The following is a 9,642-nucleotide window of genomic DNA, read 5'->3' as shown; positions in this document are numbered from 1 at the left end:
GTGGGCGGAGGCGTGGGCGATGGGTTTGTTGCGGGGCTGTTCTGGCTGGGAAATAAATGGCGAGTACAGTACTAGTGCGTGTGGGATAATGCTAAGGGAGTTTGTGTGTGTGTGCCCGCGCGCGCAGGGCAATGTACTAGCAGGGTGAGAGAGACAGTAGGGAGGTGTACTAACTAGCAGGGCGAGAGAGATAGTAGGGAGATGTACTAACTAGCAGGGCGAGAGAGACAATAGGGAGATGTACTAACTACCAGGGTGAGAGAGACAGTAGGGAGATGTACTAACTAGCAGGGCGAGAGAGACAGCAGGGAGATGTACTAACTACCAGGGTGAGAGAGACAGTAGGGAGATGTACTAGCAAAGTGAGAAATAGTAGTTGAGCGGGTAGAGGAAAGTAGCAATGAGGTGAGAGACGAGGGAAGCTATTTCTACAGTACCTCACTGAGACTACCCCGGAGCAGAAATAGATCAGAAACATAAATTTCGACTTCGAGCATCAGCTGTGACGTGCCGGGGGGGGCGGCGACAGATGGCTTATCTTTATCACCTATCGCTACCATCTACCTCCACCATCTACCACTGTCATCTACCACCAAACACCTACTACCACCAACTATCGACACAACTACCATCTACTATCACCTACCACCATCCCCAACCAGCCTACCAGATTTTCTCTGTTTCGTTCTTACAAACACACACACTCCTCTCTCTCTCTCTCTCTCTCTCTCTCTCTCTCTCTCTCTCTCTCTCTCTCTCTCTCTCTCTCTCTCTCTCTCCAATATACAACAGACGTGATACAACAGTCCTTAATACAGCACACTCATGGTACAACATAAACTCAAGTGTCACTTAGGTGAGAGAGAGAGAGAGAGAGTATGTTTACATTTTCATTATTAATTTGATACTGTGGGAAAGATACACAAAATTTTGATAGGGAGTTTTTTTAAGTAAATTTACGACGTGATGGCTGTGTGTTGACGTTACTGCACTACACAGAAACAGTATATTTTGTTACGTGTTCAGCGGTCGGTGTAGGGTGTACTGAATCACTTGTTACGAGGTCGGTGTAGGGTGTACTGAATCACTTGTTACGAGGTCGGTGTAGGGTGTACTGAATCACTTGTTACGAGGTCGGTGTAGGGTGTACTGAATCACTTGTTACGAGGTCGGTGTAGGGTGTACTGAATCACTTGTTACGAGGTCGGTGTAGGGTGTACTCTTAGTCGTTTGAAGAGAGTGATGGAGAGGAGGAGAGTATGTAAGGATGATTATTTTTTCTGGGTCACTGTCAGGAGTAGTGAAGATGTATGATTATAATTTAATTTTAGTGTGTGGAACAGTGAAAGTTGTCCTGGGAGCCAAGGGAAGGTGGAGAGTGGCAGGTGTTGAAGACGTGCATCTCAGCAGGTGACAGTAATTCATGGCGTAAGGTTCAAATTAAAATGAATAAGACTGACTGACCTCCAGTAGTGAGTGCTTACAAAGGTACAGTTGCGGCCAAACGTTCCTGAATACTTAGCAATATCTGGTATCCAATTCTGAGTCATATGATTGGTTTATATCTAATGAAGCTGCTCTTTATCGCACATTAATTATCTGAACCACAAAATGAAGAAAAAAAATCCTTATACAAAAAAAAGGAGAAAAATCTTAAAATTACAATCACTTTCACCTAATAATCAAGTATTTACCTGCCAGATACTGTCAGGTGTCCAGGAAATTTTGTCCACAACTCTACATCCAGGAATAAATGACAAGGTGGTAGAGGCAAATACTGTAGATTGTGAATCACGGATGACAGTAGATGACAGGAGCTATTGAGGCATACAATTATTTCCTGACAGTCACCTTGGAGTACTGTATATGACAGAGGCTCGCGAGGCTGACAGGTCCTGATAAAATGATAGAACATGGCGAGAGAGCCAGTTAGGTCCTGACAGTGACGTATAGTAATAAATGACAGAACTTGGCGAGACTGACAGTTATGCCCTGATAGTCCGCTGTTGTCCCTGACTCGTTATAAATATTACAGAAATGAATGAGTTTTCCTGCCAGGCATTACACACAATGTAAACACTCCTGGTCAAGTTGTTTCCTAATGAATGGTTACAAAAAGTAATTTACATCATTTCTTGTAAAGAAAACAACCCAATTGCACTTATATAAAACCATCTTAATGAGTTGTATATAAAAAAAAATACACACTACTGTCATCGTATTGTCTGGAGCTTCCTGTAAAACCATGAAACTTGTTTAAATAAAATCCCCATAATGACTACTTTAGAGAAAAACCAGACACAGGTATAATAATGTATGGCAGTTACCTGTTACTTGAAGCTCAATTATATAATATCACGTTAATCAATTATTTGGAGGAAAAATGCACCTGTGTAATTATACCATCTGTATAACTTTTCCCGAAATCAGGACAAGCTTTCTCTTCGGTAATGTTATGTAGATTGTGTTTAAGAAGGAAGTTAATGTCGTCTTGAGTTGTGGGGGAAGACCTTCACCCAAGAGCACCGGGGTCCAGGCGTACAGGAGCCTTCAGTAGACTCCAAGCCATGTAGACTAAGAGGTCCGGTTGACTCGAGACCCAGTAAACTCGAGACCCGGTAAACTCGAGACCCGGTGCACCCGAGACCCGGTACACCCGGGATCCATTTAAGATTACACTGACAGAAGTTCGTACAGCAGGAATCGTAACTTGTAATGTGAGAATGTGTTGACGATCCAATTCTCAACAGTCGTAACATATACTTCCCCCCACCTCATACCCCCATACCTCCCACCCCATCTTCCTCCCACCCCATCTTCCCCCCACCCCATCTTCCCCACCCCATCTTCCCCACCCATCTTCCCCACCCCATCTTCCCCCCACATCTTCCCCCACCCCATCTTCCACACCCCATCTTCCCCCACCCCATCTTCCCCCCACCCCATCTTCCCCCCACCCCATCTTCCCCACCCATCTTCCCCACCCCATCTTCCCCACCCCATCTTTACACCCCATCTTCCCCACCCATCTTCCCCACCCCATCTTCCCCCACCCCATCTTCCCCCACCCCATCTTCCCCACCCCATCTTCCCCCACCCCATCTTCCCCCACCCCATCTTCCCCACCCCATCTTCCCCCCCACCCCCGCGCTAGTACCGTGGATTACCTTTTTTGAGAACTCTTATATACCAGTTAAGCGGAAAAATATACCGTACGATACTTGGTGACTTTAAGGATTGAAGCAGCGGCCATTGTTATTCCACAAGAAGTGCGGCGGCTATTTTTCTGGAGTGTTGATCATAAACTAGAATGGGTTTTTTATATAGTGATGCTGAATATAAGGCCTGTCTGTGTGTGTGTGTGTGCCCGCCTGTGTGGGGACGTGAGACACAAGGGTGTGGAGAGAGGTTAAGCCTGTTGATCTTCCTCTAACGGAGAAAGTTTAATTTGCAGGACTTAAGCTGATTGCCTTCTGTTGCTGCCCACCAGGTTTACACACACACACACACACACACACACACACACAACAAGAGGTCTTGGCGGCCCGTATCCGCGACAAGAGTGTGGTTGGTTCATTAAACTTGGTGACCCCAACAACACCTCAGTCAGCATTAACATGTAAATGCCTCTGCCTGCCTCATAATGGGAGAATTTGAGGCAGTTGTCTCTGCCGGTGTTGGTCCGCCCGCCTGTTGATATGTGGAGGAGGAGGAGGAGGAGGAGGAGGAGAATGAAACTCTTGGGGGAGGGAGGAGGAGGAGGGAGGAAAGGATGGGAAAAGCTCTTGAGGAAGGTAGGAGGAGGAGGTGGGAAAAACTCTTGGAGGGCAGGGAAGGGAGGAGGAGGAGGCTGTAAGTGAGGGAAGGAGAATAGTACGAAGGAGAGGACGAGTTTGTTTGGTTGAGGGTTTGTTAAGAGAGTCTCTCTTAATTATTTACTCGCGCAATTTTATCTTGATTCTCCTTCTTTTTCCAGGTAAGACGAGTTGTGGTGTCGGTCGGTGGGTGAGTAAGTCAATCAGTGAGAGATAAAGGTGAGTTAAGAGAGTGGATGAGCCATACGCTCCCCCTTCTCCCTCAGGTAAGGCGCGAGGCAGGTAATGAGGTGTGTTGCTCATCAGGTAATGTCTTTCAGCACGTGTGGAAGTTAGCTAAATTTTTGACTCGCATTTCCCTTTGAATTTAAATGAGTCCATTATTATTATCGACAATGGATTTGCTACTATTTTACGCATTTTATTTTATTTTTTATTTATCCTTAGGTTAAAATTCCTCCCTTAACTAATTCCCAGACTAGTTTTGGGGAATTAAATCAAAAGGTCAAACTCTATAAGAATTCTCCATCTCTCCAGTAATTTGACATTCAATTAAATTTTTCAATTTCAATTGTTTATTCCTTGATAGAGGAAGCGGGATCCTAGTGCTGTCACTAGGTACCCCTGTACAATGACACTAGAAGCATCTGGCAAGTGTCACAAGTATATACAGTATAAATATTATAAAGGGGCTTACTAAAGCCAAAGGAAGGAAGGATATTCTTTTAACACGTAATCAATATTATTTACATGATATCTGGCCAGTATGGGGAGGATCATCGTGTCTCCGTCAGGCGTCACGGAAGCGTTGTGTGTGGGGACATCTTAGGAGGTAGTGGATAAGGGTGCGGCTGTCGGGTCTTCTGCATAATGCACAAGAGCGTTGCTCAGGGGATGCGGGGATACCAATCTCGAGAAAAGTCATACCCAATGATGATACGGGCAGCAATCACGTCCCTTTCCGCGTTCTCCATAGACACACGAGAGGTCAGGAAGTTTACGAGGACATCATACCAGGTGGGCGGGGAGTCCAGGGGGATGGCTGCTTCCCGAGCTTCTCTCTGTTTGCGGCGAATTTGGGTCCTAAGCTGTAAAAGTGTTCGAGGAACAACGTAGTCAGATGGAACCATAATAGCGTGATAAGAGTATTGGGAGTGGTAAACAATGAGTGTGGGGAGTGGTAAACAATGAGTGTGGGGAGTGGTAAACAATGAGTGTGGGAGTGGTAAACAATGAGTGTGGGGAGTGGTAAACAATGAGTGTAGAGGAAAAATAAGTGGGAGTGGTAAACAATGAGTGTGGGGAGTGGTAAACAATAAGAGTGTTGGGAGTGGTAAACAATAAGAGTGTTGGGAGTAGTAAAAAATAAGAGTGGGTGGTAAACAATGAGTGTGGGAGTGGTAAACAATAAGAGTGTTGGGAGTGGTAAACAATGAGTGTGGGGAGTGGTAAACAATAAGAGTGTTGGGAGGGTAAACAATGAGTGTGGGAGTGGTAAACAATAAGAGTGTGGAAACAATGAGTGTTGGGAGTGGTAAACAATAAGAGTGTTGGAGTGGTAAACAATATGTGGGAGGTAAACAATAAAGTGTTGGGTGGTAAAAAAGGAAAACAAAGAGTGGGGGAGTGGTAAACAATGAGTGTTGGGAGTGGTAAACAATGAGAGTGTTAAGAGTGAGACACAAGTGCCTCTCCTCCACACGTTACTAAAGCCACTTAGTAATTTTAAATGAGCAAGACACTTAACAACCCGACGAGAGAGTTTTATTGTTTCCTGCCAGGTAAGTGTCCAAGAGTGCTCCCCCCTCCCACTCACTCTCCCCCTCTCCATCCTCTCTCCTCCTCTCCATCCTCTCTCCTCTCCTTCACTCCCTCTCCTCCTCCCCACCCCCTAACCATTCGCCCTCTCTCCTTCCCCTCCACTGTTTTTTTTCATGTTGAGTTAGTAAGGAATTTCACACCATAAAGGTGAAGAGGTAAGTGCCAGCTGAGAGAGAGAGAGAGAGAGAGAGAGAGAGAGAGAGAGAGAGAGAGAGAGAGATAAAAAATGGATTGCGATGTAACCCAGGGGTGTGGTGGGAGGTGTGGCCCTGGACTCCTGTTTATTACTTCCGGTCACCATTGCACTAGGTCAACACAGGCGAGGTTACATGCACCCACACAATCGCGCGCGCGCACACACACACACACACACACACACACACACACACACACGATCCACCGAGGAATGTTAAGTTTCACAGACTCGACACATTCTTACATACTTAAGGGGAAAAATTATGTACGAGCCTTGAAGAATCCCTCTTTGTCTCGTATCTGGGGAGTGAATTAGCTCCGTTCTCACACCATCACCAGTTATGGAGAAAAGGTTAGGTTAGGTTAGGTGAGGTGAGGTGAAAGGTGAGGTGAGGTAGGAAGATTTGAGACAGACTGGGAATCGACTTGTGTTGAGATATTTCCTGGTACTGATCTGTGTTTTGTCGTGAGTTATCGACATCCTCCACGGGGGAAAAATATTGAACCCAACCCGACACAACCCGACCCAACGTGGCCCAACCCGACAACCCGACCTTCAACCCAACCCGACAACCCGACCCGACACAACCCAACCTAACGTAACCCAACCAGACACAACGTAACCCAGCACAACCGACCCAACGCTAACCCGACACAACCGCGACACCCGACCCAGCATCCAACCCAACCAGACACAACGTAACCCAGACACAACCCGACCCAACGTAACCCAACCCAACATCAACCCGACACAACCCGGCCGTAACCCAACCCACCAGACACAACCCGACACAACCCGACCCAGTAACCCAACCCGACACAACCCGACCCGTAACCCAACCCGACACAACCCAGACCCAACATAACCCAACCAGACACAACGTAACCCCCGACACCCGACAACGTAACCCAACCAGACACAACGTAACCCAACCCGACACAACCCGACCCAACCCAACGTAACCAAACTAATTTATCTAATCTAACCCAACTAGTAGCTCTTTATATGCAGTGGTCAGTCACAGCCGTTACTGATGACTTCACTACCGGCGGTGATGACGTCACAGTAGTCGATTTTAATAAGAGGGACGCCCACGCACGCCTACTCCCACGGGAGCCATCCATTACAAAGTAACTTGAAAATTTACCTGTGAGGCCCCGTGTGTTTACAGTGCCTCTCACGCAAGAGTTCCCCAGTTCATCGTTATTTGTTACCCCCTCTAGGGTAACAGGTGCCCTGATGATAACTCCGCCCGGAGAACTGACGTGACTCCGCCCATGTTGTGAACTAGGCAATCAGTGGAAAAGGGGCCGAAAGAATCCTTGAAAAACAGACTGATTGGACACTCAGAATGTGCTCCCTATAGCTGAAAGATAATGTTAGATGCACAGTTTAGTTTGGTTGTTTTACATGATAAAGACTTAATAACAGGTGCGGGTTAAAGGTGATATATAGTGAACACTTTATGTAAATGTGTATTTTAATATATATTAATATACTGTTGTAGTACACAATTAGATAAGAAATATTTTAAGATATAAATATCACTAATTTTATTAACGTAAGAGTTTTTTTTATAATATACCCGGTATAATAGACTAAAAGTTTACACGGTACAAAATTGTATTTAAAGAGCTTCATAATTGTTATCAGGTGTTGTAGCAGGTGTTTGTGTTGTAAACTATAGGCCATGAAAACTATTATATAAACAGGCGTCTTATGTTGGTTAGGTTGTAGTGTGTTTTGGCTTCATAATATTTCCCTTTATGTTGTTCATTCGATGAAAGTTATTGAGGATTATTTTTGTTGTGTAGTGATCAACACGGAATATTGTACAAGGTGTGGCTTTGAGGGGGGTGTAGCCCCAGGAGGGAGGTGGAGGTGTGGGAGGAGGGAGGTGGAGTGTGGCCCACGGGAGGGAGGTGGAGGTGGACCCACGGGAGGAGGTGGAGTGTGACCCACGGGAGGAGGTGAGTGTAGCCCACGGGGAGGGAGGTGGAGTGTAGCCCGGGAGGGAGGAGGTGGAGTGTGGCCCACGGGAGGGAGGAGGAGGTGGCCCACAGGAGGAGGTGGAGTGTGGCCCACGGGAGAGGTGATGTGGCCCACGGAGGGAGGTGGAGTGTGGCCCACAGAGGGAGGTGGGTGATGGCCCACAGGAGGGAGGTGGAGTGTGGCCCACGGGAGGGAGGTGGAGTGTGACCCACAGGAGGGGGTGGACCCACGGGAGGGAGGTGGGCGCACGGGAGGGAGGTGGAGTGTGACCCACGGGAGGGAGGCAGGTGAGGTTAGACGCCGACAAGAGGGAGGATTTGGGCCAACGGGAGGGAGGTGTAGTGAAGTTTGTGGCCGACAGGAGGGAAGAGTGTGGCCCACAGGCAGCAGATGGAGGGAGGAGTGGCCCGGCACCGCCCAGCAGCCTACAACAGGACAACTTTAAATGCTTGGATAGAATAATAAATTGTATACGCCAAGCTGACAGAGATCCGTCCGCCTGTCTGTTTCACCGTGGCGCCTCCGTGTGTAATAATAATAATAATAATAATAATTAACGGTTTATTGAAAAAAATTCTGCAGCCCGAAGGCTGAAAATATACATTGGACATAAATGACTTATTACATACATTGGTGGTTTAACAAAAGCCGTCATTAGAGAAAGGTAAAGGAACATACAGTGAACATACAGGTTAATGTAGGTGTTGAACAGCAAACTCGTGGTGTAGTAATTACCTCACAGATGGTGTTATGAGGGACCTCACGTGGTGTAGTAATTACCTCACAGATGGTGTTATGAGGGACCTCACGTGGTGTAGTAATTTCCTCACAGATGGTGTTATGAGGGGCATCACGTGGTGTAGTAATTCCCTCACAGATGGTGTTATGAGGGGCCTGACGTGGTGTAGTAATTCCCTCACAGATGGTGTTATGAGGGACCTCACGTGGTGTAGTAATTCCCTCACAGATGGTGTGATGAGGGACTTGTCGTGGTGTAGTAATTCCCTCACATATGGTGTTATGAGGGACATGTGGTGTAGTAATTCCCTCACATATGGTGTTATGAGGGACATGTGGTGTAGTAATTCCCTCACATATGGTGTTATGAGGGACATGTGGTGTAGTAATTCCCTCACAGATGGTGTTATATGAGTGAGGTTTGGTTTTAGGCCTTCCTATCGTAGACGGATTAACACATCGCTGATTGTTGTTGGGTCTCACGGGCCGTATCACTGGGCACCTGGTACCTCACTGTGTGAAGGTTAACTTGGGTACGACTGTTACTGTTGAGTTGTTCTCACTGACTTAAGTACTGTTCACCACTGTTCACCTCTGTTTAACACTGGTTCCGTTCCTTTCCTAAATGAAATTGTAACTTCTGGCGAGAACTTGTTGATATTCCGGTGGGGAGGAGGGTTCAGGGGAGGGGGTTGGTATGGGCCAACTTAACAGTTGACCTGGCTGCTCCGAGAGGAGCGCCAGGTACGTCTTGACCCTTCGGTGGTCAAGGATGTGTGTGTGTGTGTGTGTGTGCGTGCGTGTGTGCGTGCGTGTGTGCGCGCGCGCGCCAGTTATCTCCTTCTTTGTGTTTATGAACGTTTCACATGTCTCTGATTTGCTGCAAAAACGTTTCTCTCCTAAAGATTGTTTTTTTGCAATCAGTTTCACTCCGTTTCTATAATTTATATTTGTCTTCATAGTTTCTCATCTCATATATTTGTCAGTATCAGATTTATTTAATTTCTTCCATTTCGTATATCATCTTTGTATTTTCTTCTTTCGTAGATTCACCGGACGTGCATATCACTTCCCCTCTGC

The sequence above is a fragment of the Homarus americanus genome, unplaced genomic scaffold (assembly GCF_018991925.1).
Source record: "Homarus americanus isolate GMGI-L3 unplaced genomic scaffold, GMGI_Hamer_2.0 scaffold15611, whole genome shotgun sequence".
Taxonomy (NCBI): Eukaryota; Metazoa; Arthropoda; class Malacostraca; order Decapoda; family Nephropidae; genus Homarus; species Homarus americanus.
This window is presented reverse-complemented; position numbering follows the sequence as displayed.